Below are 26,506 nucleotides of genomic sequence, written 5' to 3'. Positions count from 1 at the left end.
TCCAGTGATGGTAGTTCAGTGCCAATAATGGCTTCTGCTGTTTTAACAACTCGCTGCAGGGCTTCTCTAGTAGCCTTCGTGCAGCTGTTGTACCAGGCCGTCATGCAATTGGTCAGAACGCTTTCTATAGTGCATCTGTAGAAATTAACCAGCAGCTTCTGTGGGAGGTTAGCGCTCCTTAGTTTTCTCAGAAAGTAGAGGCGTTGTTGTGCTTTGCCAGTTAGAGCTAAAGCATTGTCAGCCCAGGACAGGTTCTCTGCGATGGTGACTCCCAAAAATTTGAAGCTGGAAACTCTCTCCACAGCCTCTGCATTGATCATTAGCGGTAGGTGAGTAGTCTTTTTGGTGGTCCTAAAGTCCAGAATAATTTCTTTGGTCTTCTTTGTATTTAATAACAGGTTGTTAATGTCGCACCATGCAGTCAGGTTCCTAACTTCTTCTCTGTATGCAGCTTCCTCATTGTCTGATATAAGCCCAATGACAGTCGTATCATCTGCAAACTTAACAATTACGTTTGAGGTATGGATAGGCTGGCAGTCATGGGTGAAAAGTGCATAGAGGAGAGGGCTTAATACACAGCCCTGTGGCACGCCAGTGCTCAGGGTAAGGGTGGAGGATGTCTGTTTTCCTAGTCTGACAGTTTGAGGGCGATTAGTAAAGAAGTCCAATAACCAAGTACATATGGAGGGAGCAAGACCTAGTGCATGGAGTTTGTTGGTCAGCTGTCTAGGTACAATGGTGTTAAATGCTGAGCTGTAGTCAACAAAGAGCATCCTAACATAGGAGTTGGGCTTTTCCAGGTGTGAGAGGGCAGCATGGAGAGCTACACAGATGGCATCCTCAGTCGATCTATTTGTTCGGTAAGCAAACTGGTGTTGATCTAGATTTGCTGGGATGGAGGCCTTGATGTGTGTGGCTACCAGTCGTTCAAAGCACTTGGCGATGACAGGGGTTAGAGCAACTGGTCGATAATCATTAAGACCGGTCATCCTAGGATTTTTTGGGACTGGCACAATGGTTGTAGATTTAAGGCATGATGGAACTACACCCAAGGACAGAGAGAGGTTGAATATTTGTGTAAAAACTTTCGCTAGTTGACCAGCACAGGCCTGGAGCACGCGTCCTTGCACACCATCAGGACCTGCAGCTTTCCTGGTGTTGATATTTGTGAGTGCTTGCTGCACTTCATGTATGTGAAGGATTAATGGCTGTGAGTCTGTAGTGGGCCCAAAGTTGACTGGAGGCCGATTGTTGTCTTTTTTAAATCTAGCAAAGAAGTTGTTAAGTTCCTCTGCTAGGCTGGGGATGTTATTGTCCAGTGTATATTGAGTGCTGTTCTTCTTTTTGTAATCTGTGAATAGTTGAATGCTTTGCCACATCCTCCTTGGGTTTGAGTCATTTTCAAAGTTTTCCTCAATCCTTTGTTTGTATTTAAGTTTTGCATTTCGTATGCCTTTTTTCAGACTTGCTCTGGCTGAAGAATATGCGTCTTTGTCCTGTATTTTAAAAGCTTTGTTTCTATTCTTTAGAAGTCCCTTGAGTTCTTTTGTTATCCATGGTTTATGATTTGGGTAAACCGTAATTCTTTTGTTGACAGTGATAGTGTCCACACAGAAATTAACATATGACAATACAGAGGAAGTACTCGTCTCCAGGTCTGTTTCATGAAAGAAAATATCCCAATCCGTATTTTCAAAGCAATCTTGGAGCTGAGAGACGGCAGTCTCAGGCCAGACTTTAACAGACTTGCTAATTGGTTTAGCAGTGTTGATAATGGCTTTGTATGCGGGAATAAGAAACAAAGATAGATGGTCAGACTGTCCCAGTGGGGGGCGTTGGGTGATCTTATAGGCACTTTTTATGTTTGTATAGACATGATCCAAGGTGTTTTCTCCTCTGGTTTTACAGTCCACATGCTGATAAAATCTGGGAAATACCTTCTTAAGATTTGCTTGGTTAAAATCTCCAGCAATGATGAAAATTGCATCAGGGTGCAAATTCTGTTGCTTACTAATGATATCAAACAGTTGTTCATTTGCTGACTTAGTATTGGCATGAGGTGGAATGTATACTGCCATAATTATAATAACTGTATGTTCCCTGGGTGATTGATTGCGTCTGACCGTGTGTGACCATTTGTAATTGTCACCGACTGTCTGCCGCACGACTTACTTGTAGCATAGTACGCTAGGTGTTTCTTAGCTACCTGCGTGCGTACTACTACTGCCTACTACTACTACTAGTCACCACCAAGTCACCACCAACACAGACTTTATTAAAGTTTACACCCTTTCCCGCCCTCTTCTACTTATTTTTTTTTACTGTATTTGTATAGTGCACAATGACTGGCAGAGGTAGAGGTAGAGGGCGAGGCACCACCAGGAGAGGAAGTGCCATTGCAGGAGCCACTGCCAGCAGTAGCAGGTCTGGGACTGGTCCGCCGCCAGCCACTGACCACGGGGAGGAGGGAGCAGAGGCGCAACAGCAGCGTGTTGCGCCCATCTTTGAGACGGGTCGTCGCCCACGGCCCATTGGGGAGAGTCAGGTGCAGGCTGTGGTGGAAATGATGGCGGGGCAGGAAGCCACCTTTTCCAGCCAGGCCTCCAGCACCAGCGAGACTAGTGCCACCAGCACTCCTGTCCGCAGCAGGCCTCCACCAGCGCTTGAGGCCATGGTCACGGTGACCCCATCGACCAGCCTGCCCTCAATGAGCACGCTCTTCTCCCCTGAAACTTTGACCATGTACAGGGATGTTTTTGACAAGTATGAGTTGGAGATGATGGCGCCATCCAAGGAGGAGGAGTAGGAGTTTGAGGTGCAGAAGTTTGTTGTTGGCGCTGAGGAGGAGGGACGTGATGCAGGGGATGTTGGGGTAGAGGAGTTGGTTGAGTCGGGCTCACAGGATTTGTTTGAGGTTGATGATGATGACTTGATAGATCCTCCCTATGTGCCACCAGTACCACCAGCACAGTTGGTTGAAGGCAGCTCGTCATCGGAGGAGGAGGCGTCTCTGGCGCAGAGGCGCGGCAGCAGCAAGGCGGCCAGCACAGGGTGTGGAAGGCAGGAGCCACAGCCTGCTGCTTCAGTCGCTACCACCACCTGCAGCAAACCTCTAACTACAACCAAAAAGGCACAATCCTCCAAGGGCACCCAAAAACCCCAGCCCTCAAGCTCAAAGAGCAGGTTGAAGTCCCCAGTCTGGCGGTACTTCACCAAGTGCCCAGTGGACCCGACCCGTGCAATTTGCAACAGTTGCAATCTCAGTCTCAGCAGAGGTCGCGATATCCACAAATTGAGTACCTCGTGCCTGCAGACCCACTTACAGAGCAGACATTTTGAGGACTTTAATGAGTTGGAGAAGCTTATGCAAAGTGGTGCAGGCAGTGGTCAGAGCCAGACAACCACTGCACAGATTTCAGCAGCAGCCGACCCTCCTGCCCATCCAGCAGCAGCAGCAGCAGCAGCCAACCCTCTTGCCCATCCAGCAGCAGCAGCAACAGTAGCAGCCAACCCTCCTGCCCATCCAGCAGCAGCCCCTCCTTCCCAGTGGCCTCCTCATCCTCCCATGCAGGCAAACGCCGCCAGACCCTGCTCAGCGAAGCATTCCCCGGTGTGACCAAGGTGCTGCCTCCCGCCCACAGGCGCATCCGGTTGCTGAACGGGTTGCTTGCCCGGGCCATGTGCTCCCAGCTCCTGCCATATTCCTTTGTGCAGGAGGGGAGTGACATCAGAGCGCTGCTGCAGGTTGGGATCCCGGAGTGGCAAGTCCCCAGCCACCACTATTTCTCCCGCAGGGCGATCCCAGCACTGCACCGCTCTGCCATGGAGAACGTGGGCTGTGCGCTGGATCACGCTGTCAGTGCGCGAATCCACATAACCATGGATTCCTGGAGCAGCCGGTTTGGGACAGAGCGCTATCTGTCCCTTACGGCCCACTGGGTCAGCCTGGTGGAAAGCCCAAGCGAGGAAGCAGCAGGTCCATCCTCAGGTGCAGCAGCACCAGTCGCCCACTATGTGGTGCCACCACGCGGGGTCAGAGGAGAAGCAGCCACCGCCAAGCGATCCCCGTCTCTCCAGCAGCGTGAAGGCCCGCCACTGCCAAGCGCTGCTGGAGATGAAAGGCCTGGGGAAGAACTCCTTGACGGCATCCAACGTGCTCTGGTACCTCAGGAAGCAGGAGAGGACGTGGCTGACCCCCAGAGGCCTCACTGTGGGAAGCCCCTGATGAGTCATACCTGACGAAACTAGTAGGGCGGAGCCTCATCACGGAAGGAGACGCTGGAACTCGAGTCGGTTTTATGTGATATGCGCATTTTTACTTTGGATCCTGTAAGTGTGATTTTAAAGCGTGTTTTATTGGAATAAACGGTGTTGCACCATAGAAGCGTTCTGTTTGAGTTTAAGGTGCTGGCAGAGTGGAGGAGAAGTGTCTGGAGAACACTGGCCTAAGAAAGCGTGATTGCTGGTCCTGTGTGGTCAGCCACATTTGCTGGTAAGAGGCTGGTGTGCATAAAGTGCATGCGGAGGAGCATAAGGCGGTGGGTCACAAGCGGTGATAGTGAGTGCGGTGAACACTGGGTGTTATTCAAAGATAACTAGCATACTGCACTATACAAGCTTATCTTTTTACATGTACGCATGGGACACCACTGAAGATTACAGGAGGCTGGAGAAGGTATACTGGCTGGGCCACGTGCACTGTATGCCAACTGTTGTAATTGGCACTGAAATCTGGTGAGCATATTGGTTTTTTCCTTTTGGGAATGCTGTTACTGAAGATTCCTTTCTGATCTGGCCGGATACAAGCTCTGTTATTAGGACTTATGTACAAGGACTTGAATTATTTGTGATGCTGGTGTTCTGTCTGTTTGTAAGAACTAGGATTTTGGTGTAAGGGATGCTGAAATACCTGGGATTCTTGTTTATGGGGTACAGGTCCTAACTCTGGAATACTAGGACCCTGTATGGGGCATCTAGCACCCTGAAAGAGATCTGTTGAGCGCACATAATCTTTAATATAATTCTCACTGTGGGATTGGTGGTGTCTGACAATGCCGCCAACCTGCTGTCTGCCATCAGCAGTGGAGACTTGCTCCACGTCCCTTGCTTGGTCCACGTCCTGAACCTGGTGGTGCAAAAGTTCATGCGCACCTACCTGGGGATGGAGGAGCTGTTAGAAGCGGCGCAGAAAATTGTGCGCACTTTCCACCGCTCAGCAGCTGGCGCAGCAAAACTGGCAGACATCCAGCAGCAGGAGGGCCTGCCACGACACCGCCTCATTATAGATGTGCCACCTCGCTGGAACTCCACCCTGGTGATGTTGGAGCGGCTGGTTGAGCAGAGGAGGGCTGTCAACCGGTACATCTATGATGCCACTGTTGCCGGCACCGGCAGCAGAAGCAGCATCACACTCCAGCTCCTCACCAACGCGCAATGGGGGCAGATGCAGCAGGTCTGCTTGGTGTTGGCTCCCTTCCTGCAGGGAAACAACCTGGTGAGTGAACAACGGGCATCCCTCTGCCAGTGGGTGCCCTTTGTTTGTCTGCTGGACAGGGCACTTGGCGATTTGGTGGATTTGGTAGAGGAGGCCCTGAAGCAGCTGGAATAGCAGCCGCCTGCGCAGTCCACTGCTCTGCAGGTATTTGAGTCCCTGGAGGAGGAGGAGGAGGAGTTGGAGGTGCTGGACGTTGCTGCTGGGGGGGAACATCGGAGCGCAGCAGCAGTGGTGCGAGGGTGGAGAGAGGAGGAAGAGTCTCAGGGGCAAGAGGAGGAGGAGGAGGACGCTTGTAAGGAAACGCGGAAAATCAGCCGCCTCTACTCAGCGGGAGGTGGCTGTTTCCATGGAGAGCATGGCGGAACGTGGAAAAACCGCCGCGTCTGACGCGGCGGTTAGCACGCATGGCTCTGTCCTACTTTCAGCCTAGCTCCTCCCCCGGGAGAGTCTAGGCATACGGAGGGTACATACTTCTGTGCAGTACTCCTTACTGCTTCTGTACTTTCTCCTAAGGTGCAATACTCAAAGTATTACTGTTACACCAAAACACTCTATCTCTCAGGTGTCCAGAGGTTAGAATATATATCTGATTATCGGTGATACTGCAGATCTGTAACGATCGGTGTAACACAGAGAGGATCTGATTACCGGTGATCTGCAGTATCACTGGGAATACAGATATATACCAGATTATAGATGATCTGCAGTATCACCGATAATCCGATATACCAGCTAACCTCTGGACACCTGAGTAGAGTGAGAGTGTTTGGTGCAAACAGTAATATTTAGAGGACTGGGCCTCAGAGCAGTAAGGAGTACTGCCTGATTCCTTCTGGACTCTCCCGGAGGGAGGAGTCAGGCTGAGAGAAGGAACGACAGAACGAGAGTGACACTCAAGAGGGAGTGTCACTATCAGGACTGGGAACCGCCTCTAACAGTAAGGTCGGTTCTCGAGGTCGGACAAGCCAGGTCATAAACACACGGACAGATAAAGTACAGATTCAGAAGGCAGAGGCGAAGTCTACAGTACAGGCAGGGTTCGGCAACAGGGTATCAGAAATATCGAGGTACTCAATCAGAAGGCAGATGCAGAGTCTAAGGACGAGCCAGGATTCGGCAACAGAGTATCAGAATGACAAAGTACAGGATCAGAGTTAAGGAGAGAATGGTCAGGCAGGCAGAAGGTCATAACAGATAATCACAATCAAACTAGTACTTTAAACTATCAACAAATCTAGCTAAGTGTAGGATTACAGCTCCAGCTGGTCCCGGCACACTTTTGGATCTGACTCAGGTCTGCGTGCTACCACGTAGTGATCTCAACGCCAGACAACCAGCAACTGAACAGCCAGCAGTATATATACCAGAACACTCTCCAGGCCCCTCCCAATTGCTGGACCAATGAGAGGTGTAAAAATTGTCAGCTGACCGGCCTGGTCAACTGACTCACTTCTGACTGTTATATAAGCTCTGCCTCTGTGCGCTCGTGCGTGTCACTCTGAATCTTGGTGGACTATCAGTCCCAGCCACACCAGTACTGTTTTGCAATGTATCCAGTGAACCGAGCGTGGGAGCCGCCGCACCGCTCACTACACCAGCGGCGACTTCCCCATGCTCAACCCTTTTGTCAGGGCCACTGCCATGCGGCAAGTTCGCCGCCTCCAATGCGGATTCCGCCGCTCCAATTGCGGATTCCGCCGCTCTGCCTATGCGGCATGCGGCGGTTTTTCCACGTTGTGACGCCATGGTGGAGGCGGAAACAGCCGCCTCACCTTGAGAACCGGCGGCTTTTCCGTGTATCTTCACAAGATCATAAATAAACGGGTATATTCTGCATTCTCGGTGATACTGCAGATCACCGGTAATCAGACCCTCTCTGTGTTACACCGATCGTTACAGAACGACAGACAAAAACAATATGGACGCATGCACTGACCGTCTGGGCGCACTTGCCACTTCGGTGGATAACATCAATCAAGTGCTGGGTAATCACAAAGCGTTAATTGATGCCCTATCAGGGTCTGTACAAACCCTCCAGACGTCAGTGGACGAGGTGCGATCTCCTCCTAGCATTGACATAAGTATGCCCGTACCCGAAAGATTTTCTGGCCACAGATCTGACTTTCGAAATTTTAGGAGTAGAGTGTTGTATTATTTTTCAGTTGAGACCCTGATCCTCGGGGACCGAGACCCAAAGGGTCACATTTATTAAAACCTTGTTATCTGGCGACTCTCAAACGTGGGCGTACAGTTTGCCCACCGGAGACCTAGCCCTTACTTCTGTGGAAGAATTTTTTAAAGCTATGGCGGTAATTTACGACGATCCAGACCTTGCATCAACTTCTGAGCGGAAGCTCAAGCTTTTGCGTCAAGGCAAGGGTCCGGTCGAAGATTATGCAGCTGAATTTAGGAGGTGGGCAGTTACAGCCCGGTGGGACACTTATGCTCTGTTAGATTGTTTCTTGTCAGGACTGTCCGATGAGGTCTCTGATCTAATGCTAAGTCAGCCTGAGCCCAGAACAGTCGATGAGGCCATTTCAGCGGCCATTCGAATCGACCGCAGGCTGCGCTATCAAAAACAGACCAGGGGTAGTCACTGTGTCCGAGTTGTGTCTTACGCCACGACCCCAGTGATCCCACCTCCTTCTGCCTCACCTCCTCCCGTCTCGCCTCCACCCGAGCTAATGCAGATTGGTCGGTCCAAGCTGTCCCAGGTGGAGCGAATCCAATAATCATGAGCTATGATTAAGGACAGTTAGTCCGAAACATGTCAGCTATCTGATGTTTGCCTCAGATGTTTTGGATATGTCCAACAATAAAGGAAACCTTCATTGACAAGTGCGGACCATTTCTTTTTGCTCATAATTATTGGACTTGCTGACCAGGTCGTGCACTGTCGTGGAGTGTGGTGAGATGTAGCGGTGTTCACTCTACATCCAGGTGGAGCGAAGACGGAGGATGTCTGAACAGCTGTGTCTGTACTGTGCTGAAGGGGGACATAGAGTACGAAACTGTCCTAATAAGCCGGGAAACGCTACCGCCTAGGAGTTGTAGGGGGTAACACCCTAGGCGCCCGACTCTTACCCCTAGAAGATAAACGGTTGCTTCTTCCTTGTACAGTTACATGGGAGGATAAGACCGAGGTCACTGAAGCCTTTGTTGATTCAGGCTCTGCAGCTAATTTTATGGATTTTGAGTTTGCTAAGAAACTGGGTATTTCACTCACCCCGGTAAAACCACCCATCCAAGTTACAGCTGTGGATGATTCCCCCTTGCAGAGGAATCACCCGTTATCACAGACACCAGAGGTGGGAGTCACCATAGGGGTGCTACACAGAGAAAGACTGCAGTTCTTTGTGCTACACATGACAACCTCCACAGTTATCCTTGGTATGCCCCGGTGGAACCTCCACTCCCCCCAGATCGATTGGGCCACCGGTCAGTTAACTAGCTGGTCAGATCATTGTGTTCAGCAGTATTTAGGGAAGGTGAAGTTAGGCCAGACCAGGGTTCATTTGGAGGGCGTACCCGTGCAGTATTCCGAGTATTCAGATGTATTCTGTACCAAAGCTGCAGATAACTTACCTCCCCATCGCCCGTTCGATTGCCCCATCGATCTCCGATCTGGTTGTATGCCCCCCAGGGGCCATCTTTATAATTTGTCTGGGCCAGAGACAGTGGCCATGCAGGAATACATCCGTGAAAACCTAGCCAAAGGGTTCATTCGCCCGTCCCGGTCGCCCGCTGGCGCAGGTTTCTTTTTTGTTAAGAAAAAAGACGGTGGCCTGCGTTCCTGCATTGATTACCGGGGTTTGAATAAAATCACAGTGAAGAATCGCTATCCTTTATATCCTTTGCCCTTGATAGACGACTTATTCACGCAGATTACTGACGCTCAGATTTTTTCAAATTTGGATTTAAGGGGTGCATACAACCTAGTGCGGATTAGAGAGGGCGATGAATGGAAGACGGCCTTTAACACGCCCGACGGGCATTACGAGTACTTAGTGATGCCCTTCAGGCTGTGTAATGCCCCGGCCGTCTTCCAAGAACTAATTAATGAGGTATTCAGAGAGGTGTTGGGCAAATTCGTCCTGGTTTACCTGGATGACATCCTTATTTTCTCCAACAACCTCTCCGAGCACAGATCCCATGTCAAGTTTGTGCTGAATAAATTAAGGCAAAACATGCTTTATGCCAAACTGGAAAAATGCACCTTTGAGGTCACATCTGTTGCCTTCCTGGGATATATAATTTCCACCTCAGGCCTGTCTATGGACCCTGCCAAAGTCTCCGCTGTTCTGGAATGGCCACAGCCAGTGGGGTTGAAGTCTTTGCAGCGTTTTTTAGGCTTTGAAAATTACTATAGAAGGTTCATAAAGGGGTACTCCACTGTCATTGCACCCCTCACCAGTCTCACTAAAAAAAGGGGCAGATACCACCCACTGGTCTCCAGACGCTCTGCAGGCATTTTCTACTTTAAAAGATCTGTTCTGTTCTGCACCCATCCTAAGACATGTAGACACTTCCTATCCCTTCATTGTCGAGGTGGACGCCTCGGAGGTTGGAGTGGGGGCTGTGCTGTCTCAGTGGTCTGGGTTGCAGGGAAGATTACACCTGTGTGCTTATTTCTCTCGTAGGTTCTCCCCAGCAGAGAGAAACTATGATATAGGCAACAGAGAGCTCCTAGCCATTAAACTGGCCTTTGAAGAATGGCGTCATTGGTTAGAAGGAGCAAAACATACGATCACGGTTTATACTGATCACAAAAATCTGGAATACATCGAGGGGGCTAAAAGGTTAAGTCCTCGTCAGGCTCGATGGTCACTGTTTTTCTCAAGGGTCAGATTTATTATTACGTACACGCCGGGTAGCAAGAATATTAAGGCAGATGCCCTCTCCAGGTGCTTTGAACCAGAGACAGCACAGCCCTCCGTTCCTGAGACCATTGTCCCACAGAAATTGGTGCTAGCTATAACTGAAACTTGGGAGGACTGGAAGGAGACTTTAACTCCCTTCCAGCAGGACATCCCTGAAGGGAAACCGGAGGGGGTCATGTTTATTCCTCTACCATTTCGTCTCCAGGTCTTGGAAATGTTCCATTCACACAAGAATGCAGGACATCCTGGGGCATCTAAGATGCAGGATCTTGTGGCCAGGTGTGCTTGGTGGCCTTCTTTGGCAGCAGATTGCAAAGAGTTTGTTAGGGAGTGTACGGTATGTGCAAAAAGCAAGCCCTCCCGGCTGGCACCTGTAGGTACGATGCAGCCTTTGCCCACCCCGAGTGAGCCAAAGACCCACTTGTCCATGGATTTTGTGGGTGAGCTCCCCAGGTCTGAGGGCATGTCGGTCATTTGGGTGGTAGTCGACCGCTTCAGTAAAATGGCCCATTTCGTGCCCTTGAAAGGACTCCCCTCGGCCCGGGAACTGGCCGATTTGTTCATCATCCACGTTTTCCGGCTGCATGGCATTCCGGAAAACATAGTGTCAGATCGGGGAGTCCAATTTATTTCTAGATTCTGGAGGGCATTTTGCCACCAAATGGGCATAAAGCTGTCATTTTCGTCAGGCTACCACCCACAGACCAATGGGCAGACTGAGAGAGTCAATCAGTCATTGGAGCAGTTTTTGAGGTGTTACGTTGCAGAGGCGCAGAATGACTGGGTCAAATTTCTGCCCTTCGCCGAATTTGCACAAAATAATTTGAAAAGTTCTTCCTCCGGATTTTCTCCGTTTCAGGTAGTGACGGGGAGTTTGCCCAAGTTCTCCCCATTGCCAGTGGCCTCCACCCCGTTTCCAGCTCTGGAGGCCTGGCAAAAGTCTTTTAAAGACATTTGGTGGACCAGGAGAAATAATTTGGAAAAAGCGTTTGAGTCAAAAGGGTCAAGCTGACAAGAGACGTTCTTTAGAATGGAGATTCCAACCAGGAGACTTGGTATGGGTGACCACACGTCACTTGACTCTGAAACAGCCCTCAGACAAGTTGGGCCCCAGGTTTGTCGGTCCATTTCCGGTGGCTAGAAAGATCAACATTGTTACTTATGCCACAGAGGCGTAGCTAGGGTTTTCAGCGCCCGGGGACAAAGACTATTAATGCGCCCCCTAAGGTGAAGGGTTGTGACCAAATGTGGGCGTGATTATGGGTGCTCCACATTTGGTCACGCCCCTTCGAATGTACATGGAGGTTAGCAGGCTCACGCTCACCCACCCTCCCTCAGTATGTACCTTCCAGCATGTTCCAAGACAAATTCAGCAATCATGAGCCCCCCCCATCAAGACAAATTCCGCAATCATGAGCAAACATGAGGCCCCCAACATGACCAACTCAGCAATCATGAGGCCCCCAACAAGACAAATTTAGCAATCCTGAGGCCCCCAACAAGACAAATTCAGCAATCATGAGGCCCCTAACAAGACAAATTCAGCAATCATGAGGCCCCTAACAAGACAAATTCATCGATCTTGAGGCCCCCAACAAATCATGAGGCCCCCAACAAGACAAATTCAGTAACCATGAAGCCCCCAACAAGACAAATTCAGCAGTCATGAGGCACATAAATAGACAGCATTTCACATAAATAGGCAGAATGCCCCCTTAATATGGTAGACACCTCTCACCTGGCAGCAGTTTCCCAAAATACACTCAATCTGACAGCAGTGCTTCCCCAAAAATAGGTAGCCCCAGGTCTATAGGTGTCCCCAGAATAGGTGACCAGCAGTATAGATGTCCCCAGATCAGGTAGCCAGGGGTAGAGATGTCCACAGAACAGGTAGCCAGGGGTATATGTGCCCAGTATATGTAGGCAGGGGTATGTGTCCCCAGTATATGTAGCCAGAGGTATATGTGCCCAGTATATGTAGCCAGGGGTATATGTGCCCAGTATATATAGTCAGAGGTATATGTGCCCAGTATATATAGCCAGGGCTATATGTGCCCAGTATATATAGCCAGGGGTATATGTGCCCAGTATATATAGCCAGGGGTATATGTGCCCAGTATATATAGCCAGGGGTATATGTGCCCAGTATATGTAGCCAGGGGTATATATGCCCAGTATATGTAGCCAGGGGTATATGTACCCAGTATATGTAGTTAGGGGTATATGTGCCCAGTATATGTAGGCAGGGGTATATGTGCCCAGAGTAGGTAGCCAGAGGTATATGTGCCCAGAGTAGGTAGCCAGGGGTATATGCCCAGTATATGTAGTTAGAGGTATATGTGCCCAATATATGTAGGCAGGGGTATATGTGCCCAGAGTAGGTAGCCAGGGGTATATGTGCCCAGAGTAGGTAGCCAGGGGTATATGCCCAGTATATGTAGTTAGGGGTATATGTGCCCAATATATGTAGGCAGGGGTATATGTGCCCAGAGTAGGTAGCCAGGGGTATATGTGCCCAGAGTAGGTAGCCAGGGGTATATGCCCAGTATATGTAGTTAGGGGTATATGTGCCCAATATATGTAGGCAGGGGTATATGTGCCCAGAGTAGGTAGCCAGGGGTATATGTGCCCAGAGTAGGTAGCCAGGGGTATATGCCCAGTATATGTAGTTAGGGGTATATGTGCCCAATATATGTAGGCAGGGGTATATGTGCCCAGAGTAGGTAGCCAGGGGTATATGTGCCCAGAGTAGGTAGCCAGGTCAGGTGTCCCCCTCCCTCCCCAGCAGGAGGGGAGCAGCGCAGAGAAGAGGAAGAGCTGCTCTCCCTCCCTTGCTCTCCCCTCCAATGTCCGGGTGGCTGGCAGCGGCGGCCGGAACTTACCTTCGTCTCGTCGCAGCGCCGGATGGATCTGCCACTACTCTGGTCTGGACCAGACCAGAGCAGCGGCTGCGCACCCGAACTTCCGGCCGGCGCTGGAGCGAGACGGAGGTGAGTTCCGCCCGCCGCTGCCAGCCACCCGGACATTGGAGGGGAGAGTGAGGGAGGGAGAGCACCTAAGGTGAGGGAAGGAGGGGGGAGATGGCCCCCCTTCCCCACCGTCCGCACAGCTCTCCCTCTTCTCTGCGCTGCTCCCCTCACCCCCCGCAAAAAAAAAAAAAAAACCCCGGAGCTCAGCTGGGCGCCCTTGGGGACCAGGCGCCCCGGGGCACTTGTCCTACCCCGACCCCCCCCTAGCTCCGCGCCTGTTATGCCATTGATCTTCCTGCCAGCATGCGTGGCGTAAGATCTTTCCATGTGTCACTGCTCAAGCCAGCAATCCATGTGGGTCCCACTCCTCCTCCTCCTGTGATGATAGATGACCAACCTAAATACGAAGTAGAGAAGATTTTAGACTCACGTGTGGTGCAGAATTCAGTTCAGTATTTGGTGCACTGGAAGGGGTATGGGATTGAGGAAAGGACATGGGTACCTGAGTGTCGCATGCATGCTGACAAATTAAAAAGGGAATTCCACGCCTTACATCCTGAGAAGCCGGGAAGGAGCTGTCCGGAGTCCACTCCTCGGGGGGGGGGGGGGGGGGGGGGTACTGTAAGGAAACGCGGAAAATCAGCCACCTCTACTCAGCGGGAGGCGGCTGTTTCCATGGAGAGCATGGCGGAATGCGGAAAAACCGCCGCGTCTGACGCGGCAGTTAGCACGCATGGCTCTGTTGCTGACACTCTGACCCAGCGCGGGGAGGCAGCCGCCGGTGCAGATAGCGGTGCGACCAACCACACGCATGGGTCAGTAGAGACATTGCAAAGCAGTACTGGTGTGGCTGGGACTGATAGTCCACCTAGGTTCAGAAGGACGCGCGTGCGCACGGAGAGGCAGAACTTTTATGGCAGTCAGAGAAAGGTCAGCTGACATTTTCAGCAACTTTCATTGGTCCAGCACTTAAGGGAGGTGCTGGAGAGCACTGGTGTATATATACTGGGTGCTGGTCATTCTCTGGTTGTCTGTCGTTGCGATCACATCGTGGTAGCACTCAGGCCTTGTCTGTATCTATGTTCTAGCATAGTTTCCAAAGGTGTTGACGATCACGGACCTCACACCTTAGCGTTAGGAATATTGAACTGTATTATTTGTTATGACATTCTGCCTGCCTGACTATTCTTCTGTACTCTGATTCTGTACCTTGCTATCTCTGATATCCTGTTGCCAAACTCTGCTCGTTCCTGGACTCTGTAATTGCCTCCTGATTCTGTACCCCGCTATTCTGATACCCCGTTGCCGAACCCTGCCTGTTTATCGGATTCCGTATCTGTCTCCTGAATCTGTTCCGTATCTGTCTGTGTGTTTACGACCTGGATTGTCCGACCTCGAGAACTGGCCTTACTGTTAGAGGCAGTTCCCAGACCTGTTAGTGCCACCCTCTCACTGGTGTCACTCACACTCTGTCCTCCTACTTTCAGCCTAGCTCCTCCCCCGGGAGAGTCTAGGCATGCGGAGGGTACATAATTCTGTGCAGTACTCCTTACTGCTTCTGTACCTTCTCCTAAGGTGCAATACTCAAAGTATTACTGTTACACCAAAACACTCTATCTCTCAGGTGTCCAGAGGTTAGAATATATATCTGATTATCGGTGATACTGCAGATCATCAATAAACGGGTTTATTCTGCATTCTCGGTGATACTGCAGATCACCGGTAATCAGACCCTCTCTATGTTACACCGATCGTTACAACGCTGACCCTGATGTCTCTGTTAGATGGTCCACCCTGTTCCCCATGGCAGCGCACATGCTGCGCTGCCTGCGCACAGACCCCATGGTCAAGCGGATGCAAGCGAGGGAGGACACCTGCATCAGCATGATCCTGGACCCATGGCTGAGGGGGAGGTGGGATCAGTTTCTGCCTGCCAGAGGCCGTGAGCAGAGAGCAAGGGAGTTGCAGGAGATCCTTGTTCGGCGACTGGAGGAAGCCTTCCACCCGCCTTCCACTCCCTCTGTCCCTGTCCAGCAGCCAGCAGCACAGCAGCAGGTGCCTGCGGCCAGCAGCAGCGTCAGGCGCCCAGGAGACCTGCTGTCATTGACGCAGGCGTTCTACATGAAGGTACAGCAGCCGAGAGAGGAGGTGCGGGCAGCAGCCACCTTCGGTGAGAGTCACAGCCAGCGCATGATCCGGATGGTGGCTGACTACATGGGGTCCTTCAGTGGGCTTGACACCGGCAGCAAAGTGCCTGTGGACCCCATGGAGTACTGGGTGGAGCGCTTGCACATCTGGAGGGAGCTTGCGCAGTACCAGGCCTGGATAGAAGGCACGTTCCTGGCACCTGTTGTCGGCGAAAGGAGGACATGAGGTGCCTACCTGGGAATTACAATACATTGCCTGCTGCCTGCCATACATGACGACTCCTCCTCCTCCTGCTGACCTGCTGCATTGATTTACCTATGAATTTATTTATGTATTTATTGTATTTCTACCTGACTCCTCCTGCTGCTGCTGCTGGCCTGCTGCATTGATTTACCTATGAATTTATTTATGTATTTATTGTATTTCTACCTGACTCCTCCTGCTGCTGCTGGCCTGCTGCATTGATTTACCTATGAATTTATTTATGGTATTTATTGTATTTCTACCTGACTCCTCCTGCTGCTGCTGCTGGCCTGCTGCATTGATTTACCTATGAATTTATTTATGTATTTATTGTATTTATAAAGCGGCAACATATTACACCGCGCTCATTTTCATCCTGCTGCTGTCAGTGGTCCCACCGCCAGGGTCCACACTATGCATTGCCTGACCCCTCCCCCCTGATTGTCAGTTGGGAGGCTGCTCTGGTGGTGTGAAGAGGTGTGCTGCTGAGCTCCTGAGCTCCCAGTCTTTGGACTGGTGCTTTTCATCTGCAGAGGACCTTGTCAAGGCGAACACTGAAGGTGGCGTAAGGGAGAAGGACTTCGGTTTATGGCAAGGCTCCCCTGGGCTGGAAGGCTCTGGGGGGCCTGACCTTTTTGGAAGAGGTTTTCCCTGTCCTCCATAATGGAGGCTCATGAAGCTGGTGGCGATGGTCCTAGTGTCAGCGAAATTGTGAGTAAGACTGTGGAATGGCATAAAAATGTCAAAGAGACTCAGGAAGCTCTTAGAGCATTGCAGTTTGAGCTTAAAAAAACGCATAAGCAAATATGGACAATCCTGAAAACCAAGTTTTCTGGAAACCAATGCACAATTGGTAAAATTGCAAGTACAAATTGAGGAGAAAAGCAAAATACTTAAAGCTTTAGAGGAGAATGGTGGTATGTTTTCGGTAGTATTGAAGAATAACCAAAGGTTTGACCAGATGAAAAGAAATGAGGGTAAAGCAGTGGAAAAGTCTGGAAGTCTGAATACGGAGAGCCATGGAGGAATGCCTCTGGTAACCTGTTCATGCAAAGTGGAACAAGCACATCTGGTGTTGATGAGAAGCTGTCTGGAGAACTATCTGTGAGGAGTAATAGTCCAGTGCAAGGACTGCAAAATGCATATGGAATGCAGCAATATGTGGCCCAAGCATGCAGCAATATGCAGGACAATATCAATCATACCCTGGTGGTCCGTATGGGATGTATAACAGTATGCAAAACATGCCTTTTACCCAGACTGTAATGCATCAGAATAGTCTCTTTTCCCCTCCGTCTCCCTTTTTTCCCTATGTAAACCAAAGCCTGAATCCTAATGTCTTTTTCCCTAATGTTTCTAATCCTTCCCCAGTCTGTATGCCCCCTGTCTGTGGTTCCCTTTTAAGTTTAATAAAAATGTGCAGAATTCCCCAGCAGAGGGAGTTAGTTTAAGTGCGCATAACCCTTCTTTGATGGAGAGGGTTAATCAGGTTGCTGGTCCTGGTCACCTGCCAAGGGAAACCCCTGCAGCGACGGTGCAGGGTTTTACCAAAACAAACATGGCGTCGGGAGGCATTCTCGGCATGGGGGCGGGGCGGGGAAGCGACTTCCATGCTGGGAAGAATTGTGTGGGGGGTGGTGAGGTAGGGAGAAGGCCTGCAGTGGCAATTTCTGTTTTGCAGGGCTCTCCCATGGCTGTACTGGCGGCGGGCAGTGCAGAGAACACTCTGGCGAAAACCGGAAGTGGCGGTGACGTCACTTCCGGTGGGGCGGCCGAAAGTTCCAAAGGAACCAGGGGACCAGATGCAGCCCAAAGTAGTGCTGCTGAAGACTGGCAGGATCAACCAGGTAAATAAAAATATTACAGGTGTACAAATGGGGAAGAGGAGGGGAAGGGAGGATGGTGCTGCAGAGGGAGGAAGTGAAAAGAGGAGGTTCGTGGGAGGTGATAGTGAAGAAAAAGGATCAGGCATAGAGGTGGTTGAGAGGGGGGTGGAGGGTGGAAACAAGGAAAGACAAAATAAACATGCTGTAAGTGCAGCTGGAGGAGGGGAGGGTAAGAGTATGGTGCAATCATATGCACAAATGGTTAAAAGGAATGGTAAAACTGATGGTTTTAATAAACAAAAAGTGACTATGCAGGATGAGTATGGTATGTCAGCTAGGAACAGGCGCAACTTGGTGAGAGTTTGTTATAGCAAGGAGGAAGGGGTGTCATATAACAGGAAAACTTTTATTCAGCTTCTGTTGAAAATGGGTTTCAGGGCGGTGGACTTTTATGCGATCTTAACTCCTGAAAGCCCCCCCCTCTTTTTTTTATGTCAGCTTCCTCTGGTCTGGACACTTTCTGGGAGAAATATGAGAAGACTTGGAAAAACTATGAGGAATGGAAAGGTTTGGTTCCCCAGACTGTGTCCAGGCAGTCGCTGGAGAAGAGGGTGACAATCGTGGTCCCAAATGAATCCATCCCTGTACATGACTTGTTAGTAAGGATTAAAAATTATGGAGTACCTTTGACTGCTCCTAAAAAGGTGATGGACGAATTTGGGATCTGGGAGGGCGGTTGGGAGTTGATGGTCAGATTGGATAGGGTAGGGAATGTGGTTAAACACATTCCTACCTCTGTCTTTATAGGAAGAGATAGGGTGACGTTTTTTTTACCAGGGACAGACTCGTGTGTGTTATAAATGCAGTTCAAAGAGTCATTACAGTATTTCATGTAATGTGCAGAAATGCTCGCGTTGTCATGACTTGGGACATCTGGCAAAGGATTGTAAGGAGATCAGATGTAGCATTTGCCTTAAATTAGGCCATCCTTATTCCCAATGTCCCGAGTCATTGTCCAACATAAGTGAGGAAGTATATAACGAAATGGAAAAGATCTTGGAAGAAGAAAATGTGGAGGGTGTCCCTGGTAGAGAACCGTCAAAATCGTTGGACACCGCCCTGGGGCCCCAGTCTATTGTTCCTCCCTTTCTGTCTGTGTTAAAGTCAGTTCCTCCTCCTCCTCCCCCTTCTTTGGTTTCCAGTGAGGTTTCTTCTTCTCAGGTTGATGATCCCTTGAGGAGGATGAACATGTTTACCTTTGCGGGGGAGGTCGGTCCTTCTGTGCAGGGGGGGGGGGGGGGGGGAGTCCTTGGTGGAAAGGGGGCAGGAGGAAAGTGAGGAAAAGGGTTTTAAAAAAGAGGTTGTGGTAGGAGCTGGTTCTAATATACTTGAGAAGAAAATTTCAAGAAAAAATGAGGGACAATCTAAAAAGTTGTCTGACGCCAAAAAGGATGGGAATAAAATGGAAAAACCAAAAGTTATGAGAAATGAAAGCGTTTTGGGGGTGGGTGGGAGAAGAAGAAAAAAAGGTGTATTATCAGTAAAGAAAGCTTCCGAGAGATTAGAAGAACTTAGGAAGACAAAAGTTGTTAAATTACAGAATAAATTTGAAACATTGTCGGATCAGTCGGATAATGTTGTAAATAGTGATGTTGAAGAAGATCTTTTTGAGGATGAGAAAACTTCAGTCAGAGGGGAGACTGAGGAGATGGAAGCATCTTCTTCTAAGGATGAAAAGAGTACAGTTTGAGAAAGGTTAAGCAATCTCTCTCATTTATCCTGATGGAGGTCCCCCCCCCCCCCCCCCCTTTAAAACTAGCAACCATTAATGTTGCTAGTATGAGATCTGTAAGTGCTCGTAGGGAAGCCATATTTTTTCTCGGTCAGATTGATGCCGACATTTTATTTTTGCAAGAGACCAGGCTTCAAACATTGTCTGCCATTAGTGAAGTCAAGAGGGATTGGCACTTTGGTCCCTCTTATTGGTCTCTTGCGGCTGAGCCTTATACTGGGGTGGCGGTCCTTTTTAAGACCGACATGGTAACTTTCCGGCTTGTAAGTGAAATTGAGATGGGAAGATGTTTGGTCATGGACGTCTCTGTGAGGGGACAGGACTTGAGGCTGATCAACATTTATGGACCTCAGTCTGAGAGGGAGAGGAAGCGCCTCTTCGCAGAGATCAAGCCATTCCTATTTACAGCCCAGGAGGTGGTCTTTGGCGGTGATTTCAATACCGTAGTTAGGCTTAAGGACAGGAGAGGTGCCAAGACCCGCCTGGGCTATGATAGTAATTTTTTGAATAGTATGGTCAGGGATGCTGGTCTGGTGGATGTGCATATAAAGCATGCCCCAGATGACACAGGGTTTCACGTATTTCTGTGGAGAGCGTAGGAATAGGATAGATAGGTTTTTTGTTAAAGAGAGCTCTGCTACTTCATCCCCAGGGGTGCAGGTGGTGGAGTTCTCTGATCACTGTATTCTGTCTATGGTGTTGAATGTTTCAGATGTTCCTCCTAAGGGAAGGGGTATTTGGAGATTAAATTCGTTGCTATTGAAAGAAGAAAGTGTAAGACAATCTTTCAGGGATTTTTTTCAGGCACAGGTTACTTTGCTGGACTGTTGTGGCAGTAGGTCTGAGTGGTGTGAGATGGTTAAAAACGGGCAGTAGGTCTTTTCAAGAACCAAGCAAAAAGAAGAGCTTTTGGTAAATATGTTACCTACCAACGTCTGAGGCGGAAACTTGAAATCGCTGTCTCGGGGGATGTTGATCCTGTAGAGATCGAAAGGATCAAGGGTTTGTTGCGCAAAGGTCAGTATGATCGGCATACTTCTTTGCTTCTGGAAAGGGATTATGGTAAAAATCACTCACCAAACCCTTATCAGAATTGCGAACAAAGTGTAGCAGTTAAGATCATTTATGGTCTCAAAGATAGTACAGGATCTCTGGTGAAGTCCAGAGCAGGGATTCTGGAAATCGTGAGATTCTTTTATGCAGAACTTCTGGGTAGCAGATCCCTTGATGAAACAGTGATGGAATCTTTTCTGTGTGATATTCCAGGACTGGTAAATTTGGATGTTCCTCTTGCGTTTTTGACGGAAAGAATTTCTGCTGAAGAAGTGGTGAAAGCCATAGAGCAACTTGCTATAAAAAAGACTCCAGGGCCAGATGGCTTGACGGCCGAATTTTATAAGGTTTTCAAGGACATCTTGGCTCCTGAATTGGAAGAGGTTTACAATCGCAGTCTTGCAGAGGATGAGCTTCCTCCCTCTATGAGAGAATCAGCAGTTATTCTTTTGTCAAAGGGTAAAGATTATTCAATGATTGAGAATTGGCAGCCCATCAGCCTTCTCAATGTTGATCGAAAGATTCTGGCTAAAATAATTTTTTGGCGATTGAGCCAGGTGGCAAATGTGGTACTTTCTCACCAGCAGCACTGTTCTGTCCAGGGGAGAAGTACTCTTTCAGCCGTATTAACGGTCCGGGAGATTCTGGAGAGATGCAGGGCTGCTGGTTGGGGGAAATACTTACTGGCGTTGGATCAGGCTAAGGCTTTTGATCGTGTCAATCATGAGTACCTATGAATGCTCCTTAATAAGTATGGTCTGCCGGGGAGGTTTATTAATTGGCTTAAAGTTTTGTATAAAGGTGCTGAAAGTTTCCCACTTGTTAATGGTTGGGTTGGACAAACCTTTGAGGTTAGATCTGGGGTGCGACAGGGGTGTCCTTTGAGTCCCTTGCTATATGCTTTTGCCATTGATCCTTTCATAAGAGGGATTGAGGGTGGAGCCTTGTGTGGGGTGCCGTCGGGCATTGCTGGAGTATCTCCTCTCAAGGTTGTGGCCTATGCTGATGATGTGACTGTAGTAATCTCTGGGCAGGAGGAGGCAGAAGGCGTTTGTGCGGAGGTTGCCCGTTACTCATTAGCATCAGGTTTCAAGATCAATCAAGACAAGTGTGAGGCTTTCTGGATGGGTAAGGAAAATGAGAGCTTCTTGCTTCCGGTCTCTTTTCCAGCACCAAAAGAAAAAAATTAAAATAACTCGGCATAGAATTTGGCCCAGGCGATTATGGTCACCAAAATTGGGAAAGCAGACTAAAGTGTGCTGAGGTTAAGGTGGTCCGTTGGAAAGGTTGGCGATTTACTTTCAGGGAAAGGATTGACATAATCAAAACCTATTTGATTCCAATTATGTTATATGTCAGTTTTGTCTGTATTTTGCCAGTATCTCTTCATACAAGGATCTACAGCTTGTTTTTCCAAATGCTCTGGGGAAATAGGATGAACCACGTTAAGAGGAATATCACTTATCGATCAAGGCAGAAGGGTGGCCTAGGTATGGTCAACCCAGTGGTTTTCTTTTCTCTGTTCTTTATTAAAAACAACTTTGGTAAAATGTATGCGGAGGAACTGCCAGGATGGATGGGTATTTTTCAGTCCTGGTTTAAACCTTTTCTCAGGCGGTGGGGAAAAGGAGGTTTGGTGAAAAGAGCGAGAGCCAGTACTGACTATCTTCCGGCCTATGTTGCACCGTGTCTGAAAGTGATCCGGCAATGGGAACTGACGAAGGAGGCTATTATTTCGATCCTTAGGAAAGTCCTGGCGGAGAGAGTGATAGAGACCTTTTTTCAGGATCCATTGGCCCTGAGAGCAGGGCCGGCGCTACCATTAAGGCAAAGGAGGCAGCTGCCCCAGGGCCCCAGAGCTTGTAGTGGCCCCCAGGGGCTACAAGAGGAAAATTTTTTTTTTCAAATCGGCCTTATAGTTTTTGAGAAAATCGATTTTAAAGTTTCAAAGGAAAAAAAATACACATTTAAAAACCTGCTGACTTTAATGGTTAATAGCAAATCCACCTTAAATGCTAGAAACCCTAAATTTGCAGGATATGTTAAGGAGATCATTAGGAATAAGAGGAAAAAACAATTTTTCAAAAAGACCTTGTAGTTTTTGAGAAAATCGATTTTAAAGTTTCAAAGGAAAAAAGTATACTTTTAAATGCGGTAAATGTCACTTTTAGTAGTAAACCTAACGGTAGTGTAATTTTACATGCATCAAACGAAAGCGCAATAAATTTCCTGACGGGGTTTCCAGGGGGTCTATACGCAGCCACAGCGCTTTGGACAGGGATCGCTATACAGCCGCAATATGGCTGTATGAAGATCCCTGGCATTTTTTCCTATTTTCCCAATTTTTTTTTTATGTTTAGAGTGTGGGAATTAAAAAAAAAAAAATTATGTGGGGTCCCCCCTCCTGAAACTTTTTAACCCCTTGTCCCCCATGCAGGCTGGGATAGCCAGAATGTGGAGCTCCGACCGATTGGGACTTCACACCCTGTTATACCAGCTGCAAAAAAGGTCCCCTAATGCCGATTTTTGTTCCGGGGTGTATGTTGGGGGGGCCCCCCAGGTTTATTTTGCCCTGGGGCCCCATTGTTGCTTAAACCGGCCCTGCCTGAGAGATTGCCCAAGCCCAATTATAAAGGAGTGATTGCGCTTGCTATGTTCTCCTAGGATTCCTAACAAATTCAGGGACTTGGCTTGGCTCTCCTTTCATGGCAGACTCTTTGTTAGGGGAAATTTAAAGTTCATAGGCAGGGCCGTGCAGAGGATCCTCAATGAGGGGTGCTCAAATTTGAAAAAGGGACCCTAATCGATCAATCTTGCTAAATTGTGTATGTAATACCCCGTCCCCAGAAAGCTGTATTAGACAGTCTTAACCCCCCCCCCCCCTCCCCTCACACACACACACACACACCTTTATAGCAGTATCAGGCAGACTTTGTGTCTCCTTCCAACCAAGTCTTTTGGCACCACCACCCTCAAATCAGCAGTGATATAGTGGGCAAAGTGGAGCCTGAGGTAGGCACAGACTCAACTTTCATTACTGGAAACCTCTGTCCCTCTAGATCAGCACACAAGCTTCTTTTCAAAGAGGTTGACAAAAGTTGACAATATGCAGTGGTTGCTAAGCATTAGTAGGTGCAAAACTGCAGTATGTGCCAAGGTGCAGTGGGTGCCCAGATGCAGTGGGAGGTAAGATGCAAAGGTCCAGTTTGTGCTAAGTTGCAGTGGGTGCTGAGGTCTGAAAGTACAGTCTGTGTCAAGCTGCAGTGGGTACCAAGGTCCAGTTTGTATTGGGTGTTTATTTGCAGTGGGTGCTAAGCAGTATTGGGTGCTGAATAAGTAGCAGATGGTAATAAACAATAGTGGGTGCCATGTGAGTGCTAATTGGTACAGGGAGCCATGTGAGTGCTGGACATGAGTGAGTAGGGAGTGCCATGTAGAGATGTAGCGAACGGTTCGCCGGCGAACTTTGGTGGTTCGCGTTCGCCTGCACCAGGCGAACTTTTGCGGAAGTTTGATTCGCCCCATAATGCTTTATGGAGCAGAACTTTGACCCTCTACATCACAGTCAGCAGGCACATTATTGCCAATCAGACTGCACTCACGCCTGGAGCCCCACCCCCCCTTATAAAAGGCAAGGTCCTTGAGCCTTTCTACTCACTCGTCTGCCTACACTAATTTAGTTAAGGGACAGCTGCTACACACTCTGCTAGGGAGAGTTTAATTAGGCTCTGGTATATTGCTCACTACCTCTACCCTCCTACCCGAGGGAGGAGGGTCTCATCTGCCAGATAATTATGTTATTTCAAAAGCCAGTTTACATACCATGGCTGAGAATTGAACCCAGATCTCACTGTGTGGTGGGCAAGTACCTTAATCTCTGTACCACAACAGTACTAACTGAAGCTGGCCTAGCATTTACCATTTATGCTCAATCCAAGAGAAACATTAGGTTGCTTAAAGGGAACCTTAACTGAGAGTGATATGGATGTTTCCTGTTAAACAATACCAGTTGCCTGGCAGTCCAGCTGATCTCTGTGACTGCAATAGTGGCTGAATCACACCCTGAAACAAGCATGCAGCTAATCAGTCAGAGCACCTGATCTGCATGCTTGTTCAGGGTCTGTGGCTAAAAGTATTAGAGGCACAGGATCAGCAGGCGATTCCGGCAACTGGTATTATTTTAAAAGGAAAAATCCATATCCTTCTCAGTTTAGGTTCCCTTTAAGGATTTGTAGCATAAAAGCCAACTCACATTGGCTGGGAATTGAACCTGGGTCTCCCTGTGTGGTGGGCAAGTACCTTAACTGCTGTACCACAACAGTACTAACTGAAGCTGGCCTAGCATTTACCATTTATGCTCAATCCAAGAGAAAAATTAGACAAGCCAAATAACATTTATATCACGCTTTTCTCCTGGCAGACTCAAAGCACCAGAGCTGCAGCCACTAGGGCACGCTCTATAGGCAGTAGCAGTGTTAGGAAGACTTGCCTAAGGTCTCCTACTGAATAAGTGCTGGCTTACAGAACAGACAGAATCGAGATTCGAACCCTGGTCTCCTGTGTCAGAGGCAGAGCCCTTAACTATTACACCATCCAGGCACTGCTTAAGGATCTAAGCCAGCACCTATTCAGTAGGAGACCTTAGGCAAGTCTTCCTAACACTGCTACTGCCTATAGAGCGTGTCCTAGTGGCTGCAGCTCTGGTGCTTTGAGTCCACCAGGAGAAAAGCGTGATATAAATGTTATTTGTCTTGTCTAATGTTTCTCTTGGATTGAGCATAAATGGTAAATGCTAGGGCAGCTTCAGTTAGTACTGTTGTGATACAGCAGTTAAGGTACTTGCCCACCACACAGTGAGACCCGGGTTTAATTCCCAGCCACGGTATGTAAGCTGGCTTTTGAAATAGTATAATTCCCTGGCAGATGAGACCCTCCTCCAGGGAAGACCAGGAGGGAAGGGAGGCCTAAAATTGAACCTAAAATTGAACCTAAAATAGGGGTTTATGTGAAATCTAGATTTTTGCCTGGGGCTTTTGATGTGTATTTCACTCAATCATGTCTGCCTCCAGGTATTAGAGCCCTCGAAAGATGTTTTCTATCATTTTTCCAGCCGTCAGAATTTTATCAATTTTCAAAGTTCGCCTCCCCATTGAAGTCTATTGCGGTTCGCAAACTTTTTTGCAAACCGAACCTTTCACGGAGGTTCGTGAACCGAAAATCTGAGGTTCGCGACATCTCTAGTGCCATGTGTGAGTACTGAGTCTCATATGGGTTCAGACCAAGGGTGGGTGCTATTTAGGTGCTGGCCATGGACTGGTACTAAATGCATATAATGGCTTGGTAACTTGGTGCTGTGTGAGTACTGTGCCATGTGGGTGTTGATTATGGGGGGTATAGGGTGTCATGTGGGTCTTAGGTGCAAATACTGAGTGCCAATTGGGTACTGGGAGTGAGTACATGGTGCCATATGGGTATTGGGTGCTGGCTAGTGGGGTATTTGTTGTCATGTGGGTGCTAAATGCAGATGCTAGGTGCCATGTGGGTTCTGGGTGCTGGCACAGGATGTCATGTGGATTTTGGCTGTATGAGTGAGTATCAAACATCATGTAGGTGTTGATTGCAGGTATTCAGTCCCTTGTGAGTTCTGGGTGCAAGTACTAAATGTCATATGTGAGTGCTTGGTGTTTGTGCTGGGCACCAAGTGGGGGCTTAGTGAAACTACTGCAGATGAAACATGTGGGTGTTGGGTGCAGGTACTGGGTATCACATAGGTGCGAATACTTGGTACCATGCCTGCACTGGGTGCTAGCTATGGGGTGGGCATTGTGTCTCGTGGGTTCTGAGTGCAGGTACTTAGGGTGCTAGTACTGGTTATGTGTGTGTAGATCGAGGGTGCCATGTGGAGGCTGTGTGCAGGTGTGAGTAGTGGGTGCCATGTCCCTGCTGGGTGCAAGTACTGTGCCATGTAGGTGTGAGTACCGGGTGCCAGCTATAGGGTGAAGGGAAGCAGGTAGTGAGTGTCATGTGGCTGTTTGATGCAAGTACTAAGTGCTATATGGAGGCCAGATGTGAGTATTGGGTGCAGGGTGCTTTGTGCAAAT

Source organism: Hyperolius riggenbachi, chromosome 8 (assembly GCF_040937935.1).
Source record: "Hyperolius riggenbachi isolate aHypRig1 chromosome 8, aHypRig1.pri, whole genome shotgun sequence".
Classification (NCBI taxonomy): domain Eukaryota; kingdom Metazoa; phylum Chordata; class Amphibia; order Anura; family Hyperoliidae; genus Hyperolius; species Hyperolius riggenbachi.
The sequence above is the reverse complement of the archived record's forward strand: the minus strand, read 5'-3'. Positions refer to the sequence as shown.